This window comes from Mercenaria mercenaria, chromosome 12 (assembly GCF_021730395.1).
Source record: "Mercenaria mercenaria strain notata chromosome 12, MADL_Memer_1, whole genome shotgun sequence".
Lineage (NCBI taxonomy): Eukaryota > Metazoa > Mollusca > Bivalvia > Venerida > Veneridae > Mercenaria > Mercenaria mercenaria.
This window is the reverse complement of record NC_069372.1, coordinates 74,150,547-74,175,617: the sequence shown is the minus strand read 5'-3', so window position 1 is coordinate 74,175,617 and position 25,071 is coordinate 74,150,547. Positions and strand designations below refer to the sequence as shown.

Here is a 25,071-nt window from a genome sequence, read left to right as displayed (position 1 = left end):
CATATTGTCGGGATAATTCAAAGGAGTAGAATACTTGCATATAAATACACGTATGCGTTAACTATAATGATAATCTGACGTTCGGACCAGTGACACCTAACAATTGTAACGAGTGAAAGAAAACAAACAACGCAAGTAAAACAAACAAAGAAAGCAGAGGCTGGTGTGCTTGAAACCTTTAAACATACTGATATATGAACGTGTGTATACAAAACAAAACTGAGAACGTTAAAAGTGACGGAAGAAATAAAGCAACACTTAACATTGCAAATGTAAGAATTTGTGAATATGGCTCCACTTTTTTTTAACTCTAACATAGATTGAGCACATCAAGAATGAATTTGAACTTTATCTAACTTTGTCATATTTGAAACATAAAACGGCTGCGTTGCAGATTGTTCGATTCTTTGCAATCTCGGTATATAATATGTATCCATAATGAATATAGATATTTTTTCTTTATAAATGACTACATTGCTAGATAAAAATGTTGATGATAAGAAGGAAAAGCTATATGAACTTCGTTCATACAGAATTGATTTTAGGGAACAAGAATAATAATTAATAAGAAAGATAGCAAATCATGTGTATACAGGACCACAGTCATTATAAATATAAACTAGAACATTTTGCTGCATTCAGATTAGTTCAACATTAATCAACCTCTTCGGCGCAATAGTACATGCTTTTAAATACACTTAAAACAGGCTCGAGTTAAATATTAAGGGTTGTGGAGTTCGACAAGTTTTCTGACTTTCTGATATTCTTGTAAAAATAACAATGAAATAAACTCTCACCTGCGTAAAAATCAAAAATCATCCTCTTGAATAAACCAGAACATGCTTTATTTCCACATTATTAAACATTTGACTCGGACAACTACATGTCCAAAGCGCTGAAAATTTCACTTCCAGTTCCAGACTCAGGTAAAAGATTTTAAAATTTTAAAAATCACTAAATTTACACTGATCCAAGAATTATAATTAACTGATCCAAGAATAATAATTAACACAAATACTTTTGCTAATACTTAATAAAATGTGCATGCCTTAAATTAGGCATAAACCAAGAATAAGTATACATTGTCAAGTGTATTGTAAAGCTTTCCAAGAATCGATGCATGTAAAGATTGTGATGCCATGATGAAAGTTACAGTGTGATGTCATTCAGTGAGCTATTGTCTATGTGTAAAATGTAGAGACAGATATATTCAGGGAAATTTGTTGAGATTACAGAATCTATTTAGAAAAAAGTTGTGCAACATCAAAACTGGGCTCTGTAATAAAATTCAATCTTGAAGGATTTTGATGTAAAAACTAGTCCGTCAGTATGTGAGGAGCTTAATTTTGATATCAGGTCAATGGCCTGATATCAAAATAAAATATCAGGCAAGTGATATCAGGTACTTTGCATAGTAGTTGCATGATTAGGAGATTTACATAGTTTTTCTCGCGTAATATGATATAAACATTAGATATGTTTTAAGGTGTGCACTGCTGCTATTTTATTAATCTAATAATCTATTTTTAGAAAAATGCAAAACAAAACGCTACAAACAATGATGTTTTACTGGCATGTTAAAAGATTATGCCGAAGTATTTTTTAGTTTTAACTCTAAAGTGTTTATCATTTTAACACTGCAATGCATAATATTCTACATTTAATTGTGTTACATTTTTTATCTCCCAATCAATGACTCTGAAGGACTTCATTTCTTGTCTATTGTAATTTCATAAAGGGTTTCTTAAATTAACGATGATGAAGAACATTTAGTGTTGGGAGAGATATATCGTAAATAAATAAAACAGCAATATAAACACGAAACACCACAGGTGTAATGATTGTTCAACAGTAGTTATTCAATAAGTTGTTGATAAGCTAATGGATTCTTAAAGACTCGCAGACAGAACACAACTTTGATTTTCGGGCATATTATATCTTTTTTTTCACAGCAGGCTGGTACGATGTCTCAACTTACATCCTGAGGTATTAGGTTTCTGGTTTGATGTCAAAAACGTATTTTCGTCTTCATTTTATTTTTGTAACAGACATTTTTGAAAGGTATGATACTCTTCCAGTATGTCTGTACGGTTAATTCTGCAGTTTAGAGATGGTACCTACCCAAGAATATTTAAGGGGAAAATCTCTATATTGACCAATAAACTGAAGCTAACTGAAGCTAACATAAAACATTGGTCAAAAGTGAAGGAAAAATTAAATAAAATATTAGGTCCTTTTCCCAACAACTGATCAGGCATGCAAAACATGACCCATACATGTTTAAATCTTTGTATTCGATATACAACCTGCACCCTTTTCTCATGGGTTACACTGACAACAATTTTATAAGTTATGCTGATGCCCTGCTAGAAAGTTTAGTAGTGCATCAAAATAAAATAATGCATAAATTCCGTTCAAGAAATTTTACTACATTAGGAAACGTTACCTCGGAGATTTAACTTTTGGCTCTCCGCAATTTCCGTGTTATTATGTATATGTAAGCTACAATTATTCGACATTCTCTGGAAGTAACTGTAGCTTAACACGGTCATTGTTTTCCATAAAAAAATGAAAAATGCTAAAAATGCATATGGAGAATACGTACCATGACAATACAGGTCCACTACGTTACAAGGTGGTAAACAAAGTAAGCGAGTAACTTCAGATATTCTCAATAATTTACGACTTAAACTGTTCACACAACTTGAAAACAGGTCTTGTTGGGACCTTTCATTTGCATTTTTATCAACAATTATCACCTGAATTGAGTGCATTCATGAGTGGCAAATATTGATGGTAAAATTGTGTAGGGGTTTGTTTACATTATAAAATCTTTAACAACTTCTTTCAGATCAATTTTTGGTAAGCCTATGATACACTGCATGTCATTCTCTTTCACTCAGATGTTTTTCAGGAGTTTAAGACTCTTGGTTGGTCTACTAAAAGACAAAAGAAAGTTAAGTATAGGCTCTTTCAAAGTGTTGAAAGCAAACTAAACTTACGCTTTACTCTTTTGAATTTTTAGCTATAAATGGAGACTTTTGATATAGACCACAATCGGTTAAATCCCCAAATCAATGAAAAATTGTCAATACAAGAGTTGTTAATTTTGCTTCAAATATTTTTATATTTTTAGAAGGTCATTTTTAAATATAAATTATTTCTATTTTTACATAGAGAGGAAGAAAAACATCAATATATTTAGTAAATTGGTGTACTTACCTATCATTTCACATTGAAAAATACATGTGAAGATCAATTTGAATTTTTTAGGTAACAACTCTATATAGATCTTATTGCTTATTGCTGAGTACTTGTCCGTACAAAAATATAGAATTAAATTGCAAAAATGTCCCCTTCCGATAAAACGAGTAAATACTTTTGAAACGTTTCGTTATCATTTAATATCATAATTCATTGATATCTCGTAAACTGTGCAAAACATTTTGTGTGAAGTTAAACCTGAACTAAGTAATATGATTCCTACCGCAGATATAGAAAATTGCTGCCTTCTAAAAATCGGTAAAGCGAAGAGGAAAGGACGAAATCAGTTAGTGGGGATTATTACATGATACCTTTATCTTGATTTATGTAAATTTGGTTTCTGTTATGGACGGGCGTTCAAAGAATATAGGACAATGCTTACAATAAAATGTGTAGAAAAAGTTAACACTTCTAATATTTACTTGTACTTACATTTCTGACGCAAGCACTGACATATTTACCATATATCATTGTTTTATATTTGAATTCTACGTCAAAAAATACAAGAAGTGACAGGAATACTTACCCTAAATATGCATTTATTGATAGAGTGCAAAATATTTTAAAAGCCCATATCAAATACACTTGGCGTAAATAATCAGTGAACTACAATATGTAAAATAAGTTTATGTTCTTTTTCACTTGAACAGAATTGTTGGCTATATAAATCCATATCATTTTGAAAATCGTTTAGTAATGTACAGCTTTCTTTGACAGAAATCATTTTATTCATCTCTTTGTCTGTATCATTACTCTTCCAAATTCATCAGTCAAGGAATAATAATTGATATTGATAAATCAGATCAGGACAGAGACGAGTAACAAAGAGGTTCAAGAAATCTACGACATCATAAAGAACTCTGGAATCTATATTTGACGTTTTGTATAAAAAGTATTTACTTGTTTTATAGTTTATTTGGTACCACAAATATTTATGGGACAATAAACTTTGGTTCAGGTATGATAAAATTATCTCTAAATGACAAACCCAGGCAAAGCTAGCCAGAAAAGTATTTAAATGTTATAAACAGGCTTGTGTGTTTGCTCAAGATAGAAACGCGTGTCATTTATGACTACAATAATATCCTGCAGCGAGTAAGTATATATAGCATGAATTTAGTTTATGTTACAATTCTTGATGATAAAGCAGTTGCTCAATTAGTCACGAAGAAAATCGGTCTCCAAAAAATATACTTACTGTCTGATCTTTACCGCGGTAGGAATTATAAATATGGAACTTATTTGTACATTTCACTAGTACTGGATGTTTTGACGAAGTAGAAATATCTATTGAAATAAAAGAAAATGTGTCCGTAACTCTCCACCCAACACATGGGTTTGAATCCCCCCACCACAAAAAAAAAATTACAAGAAAAAGTGGAATTAAGTATAGGTGTACATATCATTTATGTTTTCTGCTTAGCTCGTTTGTGATCATAGACGGAATCTCAGTTCTAGAAATTATTGAGTATTATGAAGGTTTCATTTTCTAAGAACAGCGTCCTCTGAACAACATAGTGTACTCTAAGAAAGACAGTTACCCTACCACCATGCATAAATATGATTTGACTATTGTCAGTGTTATGAACAATTCAAATATAATCATTTTGTGTAGCTGTGGTTATCGCATGCAGTTTGTTATCATGTGCCATTACAACAAAACGGCTAGACGTATAATCTTTTCCAGTTTCCATAAACATGACAATACTTAAGTTACAGTCAAGAAGAAGAGAAAACCACTCTTCGGAATGCAAGCGAAAGATAAATTCATTTTCTAGCTCACACTGTCACTTTCTTGCACTTGCTTAAATACGTCATATTACGCTTTCTGAGATATGTGCATGTACATGTACCGGAATTTTCTTTGGTAACCACGTATTGTAAACATTAGAACGTTTACTAATCAATATAAAGTTCTGCGACAAACACATTGGATGTATTGAAAACAAAAATGAAAGAGGAAAGATAATAAATGAATGACGGTTTGTGTAGTTGGTATGAATTCCGCGGTCACGTTTAAATTAAGCCTAATATAATCAAAACCAATGTGTAAACTACACAGTTATGCTAAAACATATCATATACAGTATATCATATACAGTAATGTTTATAATAAATACTGAAAATAAATAATAAACACCAAGTGTTGTGATATTTAAAAGAAAATATCTGTCTGTTCTGGTACTTTGTTTACAAAGTTTGTTTAAAGCTGATATATGTATAAATACGAAACATAAAGAGTTACTGTTTATTTTTATGCATAAATGAAGAGATTACCTTTCACATCTAATCAAACTAAAATATAGTTAAGCATAGAAATTGAGTGAAAACTACTGCTCTTCTGAAAAGGCCATGCTAAAACAATTCAGTGTCTGTTTTTCAACGTGTGAAAGCACGATTTCACCGTTTAAATCAACAATTGCACACAAAACGAGTAGTTCTTGGACCTAATCATTTCCTTTAATGTATAATTTGGTGAAATGAAATACTATCCACTTATAAACCTTTAGATATTTTTTCGCGCAGAGCTACCCCTTATTAGCGAAACTCGCGAACAGAATTACCCCCGAAAAGCGCAACTTACCAATAAAGCTACCCCGAATAGCACAAACCATGAATGGAGCTACCCCAGGATAGCGCAACTCAAGAATTTTTAACTAGTGAAAAAATTAAATGGCGTTAACTCTTTGTTGATAAAATGTACGAGCCGTAGAATTGGTGTTTCAGTATTAATTGTCTTAAATAATGTGATATGATGTTTAATTAGAGTAGGGTGTGGCAAAATTGCTATATTATAATTCTGTTTTAGTCATAAGATAAACAGTTTTTTTCCATTTTATCAACAGTGCGTTTATAATTATTTTTGTATCGACATGCAAAAGATAACACCGAAATGTTGTTTGGTGCATGCTCTGAACGTGTTTGGCACTGTAACACTGCAATACTCATTTTTCTATACTAATTTATTTATATCAACTTGTATTGCGGCCAATAAGTGGGTCTCTTAGAATGCATTCTTTGTCAATTACAATTTCAGAGCGGGGTAATAACATTTAAATTCATACATCTTAAGGAGTTTTTAAAATTGGAGAGGAAAGTCGATAGCATAAATATTAACACCATAGGTAAGTGGATAATTCAGGAAAGCACTAAAAAGTTTGTATACAGAATATTTCATTGATTTTCTGGAATAACAGGTCTTCTTTTATCATAGGATTGTTTCAAATTGCAACACAAGTCTATCATTTTATATTTATGTTATTTAATGGTGTAAAATAGTATTTCTATGTACATTTTTATTAGAGTTGAATCGTAAGTTACTTACTCAGTATGTTAGAACCATGTGGTTGAAGGAAAGAATATGTCTGTACGTACATGTAGATGAAGTACGAAAAAGTGACGCATTTATGATTGATGATCCCTTCCGTTAGTCGCGTGAATATTTCAGAAGAATAAAGCTAAAAAGGGCCCAAGTTTGTGTCGCATGTATCTCAAAAAGTATTTGAAGCAGGATTAAGAAATATTACAGGAATTTTATTCAGCACGTGAAATTCTGCACCTCAGTTTTAGCCAGAGGTATCACACAGCCAGACCAGAGTCATGCCCCTTGACTTAGTCACAAATATGCATAAATGGGCATATAAGTTTGTGTCGCACACATCTCAAAAAGTATTTGACCTAGGGTCATGAAACATCATTGTAATATTACTTAGCATTTGCATTTGTGCTAGTGGAATTTTGTTACGGATTTCTGTCAGTCAGATCAGAGTTTTGGAACTTGATTGTCAAAATATACATAAAGGGCATACAAGTTTGAGTCACATGTATCTCAAAAAGTATTAGTATTAAATAAAACATTAGAGGATTGTTACATAGCATGTGAAGTTGCGCATCTGGTGTTTTGTTTTGGATTTCACTCAACCAGAAGAGAGTTATGGTCACTGACTCTGTGAAAGATACGCACAAAGTACAGTCGAGACTGCCTTAACGACCTCCTGAATTTAGCGACACCCTGTCATATGGGACCCTATTTTATGCTCCGGACGCAATTTAATATTAAAAGAGTCTGAATTAAGCAACCCCCTGCATTACGCGACAAGCGACTGTGAAATCAGGCTCCCGATTATCAGACCGTTTTCAGCGACTTTGAGACGCTCCCTCACAAGATTTTACACGATAGAGTTACCGTTCGTTATCTCGCGTGAAGTTGTTTGTGACGAGAACTTACTTGTTTACAAAAAATGGCCGATGAAAAAAAAACATATAAAAGGACTGTTTTGAAATTAGAACAGCGTGTTAAGGCACTTGAATTGCTCGATTGGGGAAAACCAGCGTATAAAGTCGCTGAAGAATTCGGAGTCGGTGCATAAATTAACAATGTTCCTGGTGAAACAAAAAGATGGCGGTATTTATTAGGAGACGACGAAGAAAACACGGATTAAAGATGCAGTCAATAAACGGATAAATGTCAATGGACAATTAATACACAAAAATATAAATACCATAAGCCTCAGTGTGTAAAATAGTTCTAATGGAACATTTATATTTTACTGCTCCCCTTTATTTTCTCGCCTGATCATGAGATCAACATCATACTGATGATGCAAATTATTTGAAATTTATATTTTGTCAATATGCAATTAAAGAAATAGTATTTATTCATTTTTCACTCCTACCTTAAAAGAGGCCTATATATAAGTATCCGATATACATGTACTTTAACTGGAAAAATGTATAAAACCAACGTCATCCAGTTAAGTGAGACTGTTTTAAGAGACTCCCTGTCATATGTAACCTTTTTTGCTGCTTCCCAAAGTCGGTCTCTTAAAACAGTCTCGACTGTACCTAAAAGTTGCATAGTATGCATGTGTTGCATATATCGTAAATATTATTTCAGCTAAAGTCATGAAACAATGTAGCATGTCATTTTGTTTGTGTACCTGCGTTTTTCTTTTCTATTCCATTTTGCAAGACCAGAGTTATGGCCCTTGACTAAGTCAGAAAATACAAGTTTGTATCCCATATACATGTATCTCAAAATGCACTTTACCTTGAGTCATAAAACATTAAAGGATTATTATATAGCATGTAAAGCTGGGAATCGGGTGTTTTGGGTGTCGCTCAGCTAGGGCAGAGTTATGGTCCTTTCCATAGTGAAAAATACACATTAGGTGCTTAAAAGTTTGTGGTGCATATATCTTAAAAATAGTTCACATAGAATCATGAAACAATGTACAGTGACAGGAATGGGGGTGGGGGTGGCATTTGTTTCCTATTGACACACATGTTATTCAGTCGAGCAAAATATAAAGTGATATTGTTGAAGGTGGTGATAAAGTAAAGAGATTTCAAAAGTAATATATACAGATATTTACAGATATTTAAAAGCTCAGAATGAGAACGGAGTTACATGATAAATTATCTTACTATACTTTTGATTTTAAAATTTTATACCATCAAGAATGTAAAACATGTAGATATATGATGTAGAAAAGAATAAAAACACACGTCTTATCCACCTTTGTTTTAAAATTAATCAATTGTTTAATCTTTTTATTTGAAAAACAAAGTACTATGCTTATCATATGCACAGGACTATATTGTAAATTTACATCAACGCCACAAGTAATATAAACTTCTTTTTCAAGTAAAGTACCATGAGTGCGTTCGAAAACTAATTCTTATTGACATTTTTGAAGACTGTATGAATTACTGTTTGAGTGAACCCGTGCTTCCGTGAAACACACACTTGTATAGAAAACTGACTTTTTGATTTGTAAATTTGTAAATTTACCAACCTAAAAAGAAATAAGTACGACAAATGAATAAATGTAAATGTGGTGCCAAAACATACTTTTATTAGTTGAAACTTTTCAAAATATATTTATTTCGTTTAGCTAAAGTGACATAAACAGATAAATTATAAGAAACAAACCTTACGTTTTCTGTTAAAGATAATGAATTCCACAGTACAGAAAAGGAATATTGCGAAGTTGTTGTATCATTTTTTACTCAAAATACTTCAATTAAATTATTTTACAGAAAGTTTTGCCACTTTTTTCCATGTGATTTGTCAACTGTCGTCCGAAATTTTCTAACAAATTAAAATTTTTATTTGAACCACGATAACATAACTAATAATGCCGATTGGTTGAAGCCATACTTTGTACATGTAAATCAGAAAGTGAGTAAGTAAATAAAGAAGTTCGCTTTATGATCAATAGGTAAGTGATAATATGCAACTTGTTATATTCTCTTATTTATTGTACAATTATTTAGTGTGTTAATATATAGAGGAGATGTACATTTGATCTCAATCACTATTGTCCACAGCTAATGTGAAATTCGTTACTAGGGTGACTAGTCTTGCACACTTGTACATATTTTCATAAGTAGCAAATACATTGGACAACAATTGTGAAATATATATTTATATTAATTATAATATATTAATTTTCTTAATACAATTCACTACTTCATGTAAAACAATGGATATTTACAAAATTATGGCGAAAATACCTAGTCGGTATTTTGATAATTCATAACTTTATCATAACATCACCGTACACCAGGGGTCATAACTGACTAATCAGAGAGCTGCATTTTCGAGTACCTGCCAGTTTCCACTTGGGTATAACGAAGTATATTTACAATGAACATATAGTGACTTTAGAAATAAATATACACTATTTTAAAAATCAAATTAAGATTTTTCAATGCACATGCCCCATATTCTACAAACAACAAAACTTTGAAGTTTCATTGAAATATTATATGGATTTAATACCTTTATTTTAGTTTAAAGTTTGAGATTTTACACATGGAGTCTGTGATGAAGTCCGAGTAAAATGTAATCATTACCCAAGTGAAATTAGTATCATTCCGCAATGTTTTGGACATGTTAAAATTATGAATTTAGTCATTTAACCCGCTTTGTCATCTAAGAAATGGATTTTCCCAAACAACACATTTCGTTATTTATCCATTTCTTCTCATTGTTGAAAAGTCACAAAAATACACATTATTAGTTTGTATACGTCAAACAAGCAAGTATCCTGTTTAGGATACAGAGGTGTACAAAAGCAAGCCATCTAAAGATGGAACGTCATTTTGTTTTATGACTTTCCTCCGAAAATAATTACAATTTCTCTACATAAATCAGAATCAGACGTGAGTGACAAGTATCTCTCTTCCAAGGTATCATATTCTGTAAATATTCACGTATAGTGATCATCTTACCATGGAATCTAAATCGCGGCTTTTAAATTGCAAACAAGAGTGGTGTAAAAGTACTATAAGTACTGCACAATATTATGGCGTTCCTATTTTTAGCAATAAGTAAATTAACAAACAGTAGGCCTAGCAGTCTCGTTTAAAACACAAATTAGGATTATAAAAACTTTAATTAATAGCTGGCTTGCTGGCACAGGAGATGAGTGGATGGAATTGTGATCATTTTGTAGTGTTAGACTCTTGCACCAGTCCAAATACTTTCTTTTTATCATGCATTACATACTTTACGTAAGTTTGTTCTTCTACGGTTTCTTATTCATTGATTTGTTCTCATTTTCGTTTAAAATCTGCCGCAGTATCTTAAATTTATCAATAAGGGGAATTAAGGCCGGGCAATGTTTTTAAAGTGAAGTATAAGATTGTCATAAAATTTATAAAACCATCCCGTAGTGCTTTAATGGTGTAATGTTTTCTGAAACTCACCTGTGATATTTTAATTTACATTGGGAAAGTTGCATATAGACTTAAACTTTTGTTATTCTTTTGTTTGTTTACATTTCAAAAGGCCATAATACTGTGCGATAATCATTCGTCCTCAACCTATGATATTCATGTGGGGAAGTTGGCAGTTACTTGCGGAAATCAGTTTGTACTGGTACAGAATCCAAGAACACTGGTTAGGTTAACTGCCCGCCGTTACATGACTGAAATACTGTTGAAAAACGGCGTTAAACCCAAAACAAACAAAATTTATGCATACATTACCTTTATCGCTGAATACATGATCATCTGCTCTGAGAATGTTGTTGCTTCATGTCTGCTGTATTCAGGTTAGGTTAATGTGCTGTTTTCATATTGTCTTTGCAATACAAATGGTTTGCATTTGTGTCAATAAGACGTTCACGAAAATGTGTCTACTGGCATAATCATGCTTTCTAATCGATGCTCAGAAATGTTTGGCACAACATCACCAAATTCTTCCTTTCTTTATGCCCTGCTTTAAAGACCTATGAAAACACACAGACATATTAACATTTGTTGAATAAAGTCAACATAACATTATTCATATTAACATAGTTTTAGACCTATCAGAAATGTTTGGCACAACATCACCAAATTCTTCCTTTCTTTATGCCCTGCTTTAAAGACCTATGAAAACACACAGACATATTAACATTTGTTGAATAAAGTCAACATAAAATTATTCATATTAACATAGTTTTAGACCTATCACATGAAACATGTTCAAGGATTAATTTTGATCCCATTCCTACATGAAAGAACATAAATCGGTTGATTTAGCACAAAACTCATATTTATCTATCTGCGATGCATTTCATGCGACATGTGAGGTAGAAATGATGAAATAGTCTATGGCGAGAAAAAGGTCTGTCATGTTGCAGCATAATTTATTTACTGCGCTCAACAGATTTAGGCTTTGGTCCAGAATTTTCCTGTTCCAGGAGTCCAGCGTGTTTATGGCTGCTTTGTTCTGCATTTTACTAGGTTATAAACAATATATAAACATAATGGCAATACAAAAAATGTACCAGTATGTGAGAATCGCTAAATTCATAACGAGTCAACCATAGTAATGCATCAATCAAATAAGTTTATTAAAACTGAACGTTTTATGTCTTTGTAACTTGTAATCTTACGATATGGATTCAAATCCAATCAATTTAGATTTTTTTCCGTTTAAATAATCATACACTCTGTTATGACTTTAAATATTTCCATAAAAATGATGTGTATCCACATGAAGCAAGAAATAGAATTAAACAATGTAAATGAGCACGATTCAACATTGTTTGAATTCTGGATCTAATTACTCTAACATTAATATGAAAACTGCCTATTCCAATTGTAATCTGATAGATGAAACAGACAACTGCATCAACTAACTAAATATCTTTTGGTTCAATGGAATCTAGATGTGCGTATTCATAACAAGTAAATTTCTTTTATAAATGATTACATTGCCAGATAAACTTTGATAATAAGACAAGAAAAACTATCTGTTCTTTATTATTTCTTTGAATATGTAGAATCATTCAATGATGAGATAATTGAAGACAAAAATAAATCCATATGTCATTAAATTAAATGTTATGGCATAATTTTCTACATTTATATTTGTTCACCTTAATGCAATTTTGTGGATCTACGTAGTTGAGATAGTACATAAAAATTCAAATTACATCTGTTATTACTTTCTAGCGGTATATCTTCATTTCATACTGAATTTGTTTTCATACTTACGTTTTACGCAGAAAACCAATATTTATTTGGAAATAAGTGGTGCTACTCTGGAAAGTAAAAGCCAGTAAAGCCAGTGAAAGATAACTTTCATAGGACAATTTACTGATCTCGATAGTTAATAGCTGGATCCGGATGTGTTTCCAAAAATATATTCTACTTCGAGATGTTTGTTTATCATTCAAACAAAAAAGTAAAAAAAACAAATTAAAACTAACCAACACCTATAATTTTCAAGCAAATTAATTAAAGGAGAGAAATAGTACTTATTACCCCTGAAAAATTACATGTATGATACGATCGTAGAAAAGAAAGCATCATTCATAATACAGATGTTTATAATAAAATTATTATGAATTTTACATCCATCCATTTGTAAAGAATGTCTCATTGGACTGACACCCTAACCCCGAAAGCCATATCAACCACCTTGAAATGGTCAAACGGAGAGCTTTAGGGATTGTGAAGATTATTTTTGTTCTCCCGAACCAGCAGCGTTACCAATACATGTATGCTCCCCGAACTAAAGCTGGAAACCGTATAAGCTGGACGCAACTCCTAAGGAATAACCGTGTTGATACAACCACTGACCCATCACTTCGAAAAGCTAAGACCATTAGACGCTTCTGCTAGATCCGTGCAAGTACAGCAATCTGCCAGAACAGTTTCGCCCTGCCACCGTCATCCTACGGAACTTTCTGACTTATATTACTGTTAACGCTATCACAAGGGGCAACTTTCTTTAATGTGGAAATGGCGTAAGGGTTAGGCTAGAAATTGAGTAAATTTTGAAAATGACATAGGACAAGACTTGTTAAAAATGACGAGAAAAGATTGCTCTATTATAATGATCGAATGTAGGAATCGTATATAAACGTATAATTCTAGTGAATATTCAAAATTATGCTCATATTATAAGACACAATTTGGAATTAGACACGAGGGATTTAAAAATGTATCATAAAAAAATTTAAACCCGTTTTCGTTCACTTGTCGATTTTGATCCTCCTCCACCAAAACGCGAGGAAGGGTTGGGAGTAGTCTCTGTTCAGACCCTGTGTTTTGTTCACAGGAGATAACTCCTGGGACTATGCAAGTTTTGTATAATTATGTCCATTTTCTTCTCAAAACACTGTTTTAATGGTTCCTACCCCTGTGACCTTGACCTTTAACTTATTGACGCCAAAAACTATAGGACCTTTTCTACTTGATATGCCCAACCATGCTACCAGGTTTGACTATTCTAGATTAAGTGACTCTCAAGTTACTAGGCGGAAACCGTTTTAAGGGTTCAAGCCCTTGTGCCCTTGACCTTAGCCATACTGACATCAATAACTATAGTGATCATCTACTTGATAAGCTTAGTCATACTACCAAGTTTGAATGTTCTCGGTCAAGTGGTTCTCAAGTTATTGAGCGGAAATTGTTCACTTTACCGACAGACGAACAAACAGATGGATCGACCGACGTGACGACAGGTACAAAGCAATATACATCCGCTTCTTTGAACGGGGCATAAAAATCTTACGAATAAAAAATGCACAAAGATGTGCATCGGCCGGGAATCGAACCGGGATCGATTGCTTGGAAGGCAACCATGCTGACCTTTACACCACCGATGCTGTTGGTACATGATTTAAATAAAAGGAACACATAGACAACTCTGCTATACAAAATAAATTAGCTTATATGAGAGCCTGTACTGAAACTACACAAGTTTTAAGATCAGATAAATGAGATAATCTTTGCCTCTTTGTTAAACTCTCGTTTTACATTAGCTAATACTAAGCTAAGCTAGTTTCGAAATTGTTACCACAACACATTTAAATATGTTTCATACAGCACAGTGCATAACAGAGCAGATGATTCCGAGTGAGCACATGTACTATTTTAAATGTTCCTACCTCTTTGACTTTGATCTTTGACCTATTGACGCCAAAAACTGTAGGGCTTATATACTTGATATGTCAAACCATGCTCCCAGGTTTGACTGTTCTGGATTAAGTCGTTTTCAAATTACTGGGCGGAAAACATTTCCAGGGTTCAAGCCCATGTGAAATTGACCTTTGTCCTGCTGACATCAATAACTGCAGGGGTCATTTACTTGATAAGCTTAGTCATACTACCAAGTTTGAATGTTCTGGGTTAAGTGGTTTTCAAGTTATTTGGCGGATATTGTTCACTCTACCAACAGCCGGACGGATCGACCGACGTGACCGACAGGTGCAAAGCAATATACATCCGCTTCTTTGAACGGGGCATAAAAATCTTACGAATAAAAAATGCACAAAGATATGCATCGGCCGGGAATCAAACCGGGATCGATTGCTTGGAAGGCAATCATGCTGATCTTTAAACCACCTATGCTGTTGGTACATGATTTAAATAAAAGGAACACATAGACAACTCTGCTATACAAAATAAATTAGCATATATGAGAGCCTGTACCAAAACTACACAAGTATTCCCTGTTTGATATTTGTCTTTGTTTTTATGATAAGATAATTAAGCCTCTTTGTTAAACACCAGTTTTACATTAGCTAATACTGAGCTAAGCTATTTTCGAAAGTGGTTCAATCAAAGTAGTCTGTGTTCAGACCCTGTGTTTTGTTCACAGGAGATAATTCTTGAGGCTATTCAAATTTTGTATAATTATGTCCCTTTTCTTCTCAAATAAGAGCCAAGACTGATGAAGTCAGAATATATAACAGAATTTTACTTTTTCTATTCTTCCGGATTTACTTTATCATACAACATGAAAAAATGAGCAAAAGAACCAAATTAGTTTATCTTAATGATATTTGAATTAGCCTCATCTTAGCACCTAATTTTCTGTTGTCCAGACAATTACTTTTAAATTACTGAAAAGAATGTCATGAAACATGAAATAATGGTAGATGACAACGGATTATGACGTTTAAACTGCGCAGGGGGAATTAAACTGAAAGTGTTGATAAATGGCAAGGATAGTAATTGTACAGCGCGTGCCAAACAATATTGAATCTGTTTAAAATATTTCTTGAACTTTCCTCCTGATTAACAAAAACTTCGAACAGTAGTGTTATAGCAGCTCCTTTGCGATCATGAAATTAATTTAATCAAACTGCAATAGAGCTCTACCTAAAACAATTCTAGGGATACTAATGAGAATGCACGGTCAGCTTTTAACGAGAATTTGCAAAAATTCTCTCCCTTAATTTATTGACTGTGTTAAAGCAATTTCCTTCAAACTGGATTGTCTCCCTTTACATTAGCTAAAGTCGTGTCATTCACGACCCAAGTGAATAATTCTTTGTCATGGATTTTGCATTGATCTAAAATTTTGCTTTAGGTAATACAAGGAAATTAAGCTCGCATGTTACTCAATAAAAAGCAACAATATAACCGTACTTTTATTTAACTTTCATGCCTAGAAGTTTACTCTTTAAACATGATAAAATAAAGTAATAAACTAAGCAATACTGTATTTGACAGGCAATAGCAAACAAACAAAAAAAAAAACACAAAAAACGGAGCAACTAACAAACTTAATAAACATACATGTTACTAAAACACGCACACACATGTTTTATTTACTGGCCTTGATCCTAGGTTTTCCATAAAAAACAATGAAAGAAAAGAATCTATTTAATTATGAAGTTTCTGATTTTTCTTATCAGCACTGGTGTATGTATATCATTGAAATCCGAATTCATTTAAAAAAAAAAGCTCTGATTCACCCTGTCTACTTATTTATAGTGTCTAAGTTACTTAATAAATGATATACATAAATCAAATATGCCATTCAGATATGTGTTTCTTCATATTATACAATTCAATCATGAAATCAAATTTATCTTGCCTGCTACAAGTTTCTTGCATTTCTGTTGGTCAATAGACGTCACGTGGAGACATGATATATTCCATATCCTGCTAGTACATTTCAGATATGAATTTTGATTTTAAAAAATGGCTGCCGTTTTGTTAATTTACAAAATATGAGATTATAGCATGTAAGTAAAGGGTAGTCGGCAAGATAAAATCGTTACACTGCTTGTTGGTGACAGGATACGGGATATACGCTGTCTCGAAAATCCATATCAGGCTCGAGCCTCGAGTGTAACTAATATTATCTTGCAAACTAAAGTCTTTAGCTGTAAAGGCGGCTATTTTGCATGCTTTCCACGAACAAAACCTTGACAAAAAAATGTAGGTCGTACTAAAGAGATAATCCTACCGTGCAAACCCATGGAAAGCATGATATTATAAATGTTTGTTTTTTATACATTTTTTTTCAAGCTTGGATTTCATTTCTAAAAAATAGACATTATATTGCGCGTCTGTTAATTTCACCCTTTCTTTGCACATCGTGGAAACCATACTGTGACTTTTGTTTAAATAGATGTACACATTCTCTCCCCCTCTCACCAGCTTTCAATGAGCGCCTTACTTGCAAATTACACTATTTCATAAGAAAATTATTCTTTCACGTAGTCTTTCTCCTGTCGTCGAATGTTTCAATATTCCAAAAATATTTAGCTTTCAGTCAAAAATAATGTAATTTATGTTGATTCGTATTGTTCTCATTAACAGTTTGGTGAAAAACCAAAGCTCTGTTCTATTCTGTATTGTAATTTTTTCTATTTTTTGACGAATGAGACCATTATGAACGTTATCATTTCAAAAGACTATATTGAATCGTACGTAAGTTGTTGGTATATGCAGTTCCGTAGATTAACACGGTACTTTAAGAAATCCGCAAGTTTTTTTTTCTTTCTTGACACACTTTGAAGTTAGATGGAAGCAAGAAGCATTTGCCCTATTACACTTATAATTATACTATTATATTGTTTACAATGTAAAGAATACCTACATATGTGTTAATAAATTATCATGCTTTGGAAAATATTATTTATTTGCCTATAATCGGATAATTTTCAAGGGGGACAATCTATTATGACAAGCCAATCAAATATAATAAAGTCTGGGGATACTGCATATTTCACAACTTGAACAGTTACAATCAATCCAAGTCTGGTATGTTTCGCTTGGTTGGGTTTTATGTTTCAAACGGAACTCTTTATAGCTGTAATTATCAGTGTGTTTGTTTGTTTATTTAGAGTTAACCGCCGCTTTTCAACAGTATCTCAATTATGTAATGGCGAACAGTTAACACAAACAGTGCTCCTGAATTCTATACGAGTACTAACCTGTTCTCTATAAGTAAATGGCAACTTCTCCATATGAATCAGAGGTTGAGGACGAATGGTTTCAGATATAATGTCTTGTGGTAAAACATAACGGAGAACACAAAAAAAACAAGGATAAACATCAATCAGGGAAATCCACGTTTCAAAAAACGCAGCCTCCCCAACCATTAATCAAGCACGCAGACGAGCACACGACCAACACACACACACACACATACACACACACTCACATAAAGCAAACACACAAACACATACCCTCACACAAAGCAGATACTCTAGGACAAAACGAACAAATAAAGGAGTACAGTGGGGCACCAGTGGCAAAACCACCACTGGGGAGCTTAAACCTGTTTATGGTGCGCACCCATTAGTCTTTTCCGTGGAGGATCGAATTCACGATCCCTCGCTCCGTAAACCTAAGGTCTTGCTACACTATATATATATATATATATATATATATATATATATATATATATATATATATATATATATATAGAATGTGGTTATGACCGAATGTGTGAAGTCGTAACGTTTGCTTCTTTTCACACTGGCGGGAAATTTGAATTTCTCTTAGACTGCTGTTATTCTAAAATGACTAGTCAAGTTCAACGAAGAACTTCATCACGCATTGTATATTCTATGATAAAAACGCGGGTTTGAACAGTGGGGGAGTAAAGTATACACCAAATTGTCACAGAACTATTGCAATGAATGTAATTCAGCATAACTATTATAATTAGCATGGTGGAATAAAAGTAGTCGCTTCGTTTGGTATATTGACTTTTAAACTACGATTCATAGTTCGGACGTTTGAGTCTGAACTCAAAAGTGAATATAAAGTATATATAAATTGCAACAGGTCATAGTACAACTAACGTTGTTTAATTTAACTGATTTCATAACAGATTGCACAGATAACATTCGAAATCAACAACACACGTCACTGATAGGTTACTTTCTTTTTCACTGAAAAGGAGCGAATGAAGTATTAAACATTCAGTCGTGTTTGTCTTGGTCAATTTTGATAGAAATTATTTCGTTATCCTCTGCCTTAATCATTACCCCGCCACATTAGGATTATTTAGGATGGAACACACTAATGTAGATAATAAAAAATACGACATGATGGGGAATGATGGAAGATATATTTGACGTTTTGTATAAACAACTGTTTACTTGCTTTAATGTTTTCTTTTCTCCTTTTTGTTATGTTTTTGCTACCACACATGCTGGTGGGATAATAAACGTTGGTTCAAACATGATACAACTATCTCAAAGTTACGGACCCAAACAAAGCAGAACAAACGTGACAAGTTTATGTGTTTATTCAAGGTAGGTAAATGTTCCATTTATTACAATAATTACTACTGCAGGATGTATGAATATGCAGCATTACATATTAGATACTTTAGATATTCAGATTCTAAATAGGAATATTCAGTGGCTATATCTTGGGACAGTTACTCTAACTTGTTAGAATACCTGATTATCAATAGATGATGTCTTCCAAAACGGCATTTGAAGTACTAGTATACATGTACATGTCACGGTCTAAAAGAGTTTATTTGGAGTAGTTTTTCATAAAGGCTATATGCAGTTTGATATATAATATTTAAGCAAACGATTAGGAAATGTGAACATGAAACATGGCTGCCTATGACAGATTTAATCTGATTTAGAATATTTGATGTTATATTTTTTATGTAAATGCTTTGTTTATTATTTAATTACATGTAACACATTTTATACATGATACAATATATATTTTTGAATTTTGAAATTTAGCAAAACCTACTGCTCCTCAGATATTCAGACAATGTACATCACTATTACCGTTCAAATTTGCCAATTGAATAAAGTAACTATTTAATCTTTAATTTAAATTGTTAATAAAGGAATATACATGTATAATGTCTGTTTTCGAAACCAAATTAGGAACTGGTATTACATTTGGTTATTTGTTCCGCCTTATGGGATATCTGCAGTAAGTATTTTCTCTAATATTCCCGAAATATACAACTTGTGTGGTGAGATAAGTATGCATAAAATTGATAATTTCCCCAGACTGTTATTTGTTCCATCAAAATTATGTTCAAATCATTAAATCAAGCCTTTTACACGATATGTATACGACTGTGTTCTATCGGCACGTGAATAATAATGCTAAAATGTTTCCTCGCGCATGCTCTGATATATGTATCCAAATATGTACTACCTTCATTCCAGACTCTCACTAAATCAATGTTCAATATGCTGATACTGCTATCAATTCGTTCCCTAGAAGCTAAGTCTAGGGCAGGGTTCATCCTTTACTATTCAGTATGGGTAAATGAAATTTGTTATCAATATAAAATCAAATCGAAGGGATGATTTATGAACGAATGTACTGCTGCGCTCGCTCGAAACCATTAGTTTTTATAAAAACTATCGTTAAAGCGAATGATAAATTTGCGTCACAAAACACGTTCGAAATCGGAAACGCCCAAAAAGGCATGCTGATATAGCTAAATATCACGTTTCCTTCTGACGACAATCACCGATTTTATGTAGTTCAGAATACGTTTTATTTAACAATAAAAACAAAAAAAAAAACAAAAACATTATCATTTACGTTTCCTGAAATAAGGTTGTCCTTTGGTGTCTGTTTGATAACATAAACTATCATTTACCTTATATCTCAGAGACTGGTAATACGAACTAATATCGTGATTAGATGTAATTATTATTATAAAACACGATCATGATAGGATATTTCCATTGTTAAATTCAGTCACTTTGGGTACAAAAAAGTCCCAGCAATTACTGTTGGTATTATTAAGTGAGGAATCGTAATAAAACTTCGTTGGTACCAAACAACTTGAATATAAAATATTTTCTTCCTTTCAGAATCATAATTTGGACCGACTTTTACAGAGGAAAAATTGTTCTAGATCATTAGTTTTATATTTACCATGCAGCATTTCTAATAACCACTCCCCGAGACCTTAAGCACGGTGTATGATCATTACCAAATACCGGAAGGTTACGAATTTAACGTACAAAGTAACCTAAATTAGAGTGTTGTTTTCGGAGTTAAAGCAAATTTTATGCTTGTACATCTAAGGTATTTCACGGAACTTTACAATGAGTTATTTACCTAGTATATCCTTTTTAACTCTTTTAACGCTATTGCGTTTTTTCTAAGCTTCAGTTTGCAGAACGTTTTTGTTTACCAGTTAGGACCCCACGCCCCCACGCCCTCTAACGCCGAATTCTTTTACGCATGTGTCTAGGTAAGATTAAACTGTTAACGATAAAAGTCACTTTGGTTTCATCAAATACAGAAGTATTTACGATTATACCAGATGTATTTGCAAAAAAAAACATGCAATAAACAAAACGGGAATATACACTTTGTAAATACAAATGCACAATTTCCAAATTCTGGAATAAATTGAAAACATCTAATACTCCAACATAAACATTATTTTTGTGTAGTCTTATCATATTCGAACAGATGAGCGTCCTAAGTTACGTAATTATTTTGATTCGTTTGAATCTCGGTGTGTGTGTTCTTAACAAAAACTATTTGTTTCCTATTTAAATGTTTACATTGGCAGATAAACTTTGACGATAAAACATAATAAAACGAACTTCCTGCGCTTCGGTTATCATGAAAAGAATTGATTGCAAAATCTAAGAAGAAAGTTTTATGAAATTCAATATAATATTAAGGATTGCATGTATTTAATAGACCTAAGATCGTAACAACAAAGTAAATATTATTAGTTATACTGTTTGTTGGTGACAGAATACGGGATATACGCTGTCGAGGAAATCCATATGAGCCTGATATGGATTTTCGAGACAGCTTATATCCCGTATCCTGTCACCAACAAGCAGTGTAACGATTTTATCTTGCCGACTTCCCTTTACTTCCATTCTACAATCGAAACATTTTTTTAATTAATAAATCTACTTACAGTGCACACTGAAAATCCTGCAATCATTTGTTTGGTCATCATGTTTTGTTTATAGTTGATTAACACCAGACATAAAATGCACAATGAACTGTAATTTGTCTGAAATCACAAAACACAAAAGCTCATTTACACAGGGTATGAACTGTTTTTGATCCGAAACACACAAAAAACTTTGTTTCAGTCTTTCGAAAATCATCAGATTTCACGATGCCAAGAAAACACTAAATTTACTCTCGGAGCTGGAGCTAATTAATAATCTTACTTGATCCAATTACGCCAGTGATGTGGCAGCCATTTTGTTTTAATCAAAATTCATATCTGAAATGTATTGCAGAATATGGACTATATCCTGTCTTCACATGACGTCTATTGACCAATAGAAATGCAAGAAACTTGTAGGAGGCGAGATAACAGTTCCTTCACGCTTACTAACAATTACACAGCTTTGCATCATAGTGAATTTTAATAAAGTACTCAGCAAATCTTTGAAAGCTGCAAATTGTTAGCAAAATTTCAGAGGTTGTTTTAAGTTAATACTTAGATGAGTTAAAAATATTTTGAGGAATTTTATATAGGAACTCTGACTGTGATATATTTTAAAAGTTTATATTGAATTGTGTAACAATAACTAGAAATCACAGCAGTAGTTTGCCACAAATAAACTAAATCCCATTAGTTTACTGTGAAATCAATTAATTTTGAGGGCATGGAATTTCGAGATTTTGACCTCGATAATGATACCTACATCGATAATAATCTAAGAGGCTGTCTGATTTTAAAAGCAAGACGTGCATTTTTAATCAATGTAGCAGATTTTTATTTAGTCTTAATTTTGTCCTGTTTATTTTGAAATCATTTTGTTACGTACAGTTCTCTTTGAATGAAGTAGTTTTAGTCTCCTCTTTGTAGTTATTATCATTCTACCAATTCCAAAGTTAGCGATTTAATTAGTATACATTTATAACTACAAGGCAAGACAGAACAGATCAATCTCAAATGCATATGCTGTTTATATACTACTATTACTACTTGCTAATAATTTCATATTGAACATGAAATATGAGATATCTTTTGAAAATCGAAAAGGTAATTGTATTTTTTCTAAAAATACTTTGTAACAAAGAAACAGTTTCATTCATTCATTAGTAACGTAGAATACCAATTTGCCATTATATAAGATATAGATTTTGGATTCAGAGAGTTGTTATACTTTCATTTAATTATGAAACGCATTCAGTTTTACTGTAATAGACTCCCGCTTTAGCAGCTGACAGGGACGTGAGAGGTATTGCACATTTAAATAACTTTCATTAACAAGCTCAATCAAACAGAGTCTGTTAGTATTTTGCTTGGTGGCATTCTATGCTTCCAATGGGTCTTCTTATAGATGTTATTATTTATCACAACAGTAGTGCTTAAGTGCCGTGTGACGGCTGTAAAATGGTTTTCCGTACGTGGTCTCAGTGTTGATATATTTGTATAGTCCGTCTATTCTATTTTGCTAAAATAACATTCTACTTAAGCCGGCGCTAGAGGGCGTGAGAGGTTTTGCACTGTTCATAACCTCTCATGAAAGACACAATGAAAATATGTCTGATGTCATTTTTCTTGGTTGCGTTCTAAGCTCCATAAGGATCTTCTGGATTTTTATTTCTGTCTCCCCAAGTGAAGTCAGATTCTCCAAAGAGGCTTGATAGAAAAAGGTGAATAAGAAGCATATTTTTTTCTGACTCTGGCACATTCTATTTATATTATTTCACAGAAATATGGCTGTTGATTATCCTGATGTCGAATATTGCATATTTTTATAAAATAAAGGAAAAGTTTAGCAAATCGAAATAAAACAAAAATATGGCTAAAATTGAAATGTAGCAAACGCCATTGCTCTTCGGACACCATAGTTCAAATTAATGTGTGTTTTCTATATGTGACAGCACGAACGTTTCGATCAAAAATAAAAAATCACTGGAGAAAAGGGGCTTTTCAATCTAGATATTATACAAGCTATGTCTGACCTTGAACCATGGAAGGAATTAGCATGTCTCTTAATCGGTGGTTTGATATTAGACAATAAAATATGTGGAAGATTTATCTTTATACTACACATTCTAAAGGAGTAACTGCACTTGCTTTTAGAATGACGCATGTTGAAGAGCTTTTAGAAATGGAGAGCATGCCATTAGCAGCAACACAAACACAATGCACCGTTAATATGGTGTTTGTTTAACAGTTCTAAGACAAAACTTTGATTTTCTGGCCAGTCTTTGTAAATGCAGACTCCTGTGATATTTCAATTTGCATCTTGAGTAATTAAACTTTGTCTGCTATGATGCCAAGAACATTTTTTTCTGTCTACATTTTGTTCAGTGTATTAGTCTTTCTTGATATTTTTGGTTTTCTTTAGTCTGTTCATGGACGGTAGAGAAAATGATTGCTACCTGAAACAACCTCCAGCCCCACGTTGAGCAGAACTCACCATTTGCATATGTTACATGTACTTAGTTCAATCGAGAGACATCCGCACATCCGGCGGTGTACATTGAACCTTAGTGCAAGCGTATGGTTACTTGCACAAGTCGACTTTTACTGAATATAAAACATTTTAAATAAACTGGGTCTAATTTTAAACTGCAATTATGTTAGAAAATTTAGTTTAATCCACATTAGACACACAGGCAAACAACTTAACTAACGCTCATTTAATCTATAATGTTTCATTAGGAGTCTGAATTTACAAAGATTGGCAAGAAAATCAAAGTTTTGTCTTAGAACTGTTAAAAACAGGATGATATTTAATGCCACATTTAGATGATTTCATGGTAACTAAATGCCTCTCCATACTTGCAACATATGCACTCACGATATATGTTATAACTTTTCATAGCAATAGTAAATTTGTCTTGGGACAATAAGCGTCTATATATGTATGTATAAGTAGAGAGAATTTATACGAACTATTCACCACCACGCCTAGCAGTACAAACGAGTGTGCATATTTCACAGAAAGTCTACTTACCCAATAAGATTAATTTTCATGCTGCTTTATATTCACACCCGAAATGTACTGCACATTCGTACTGGTTAAACATTTGCATTTACACTCAAATCTCCGTTATTATGTCTCACGAATCAGCAGTTACATTTTAGTGATTGTTATGGATTAG

General features: G+C 32.7%; 1 non-coding gene across 1 annotated transcript; it reads right to left on the bottom strand.

The window, feature by feature from the left end:
* Positions 1-14,306: 14,306 nt before the first annotated feature.
* On the bottom strand, positions 14,307-14,378 carry Trnag-ucc (transfer RNA glycine (anticodon UCC)). The gene has a single exon. It is a non-coding gene; the product is annotated as a tRNA-Gly (tRNA).
* Positions 14,379-25,071: the final 10,693 nt, after the last annotated feature.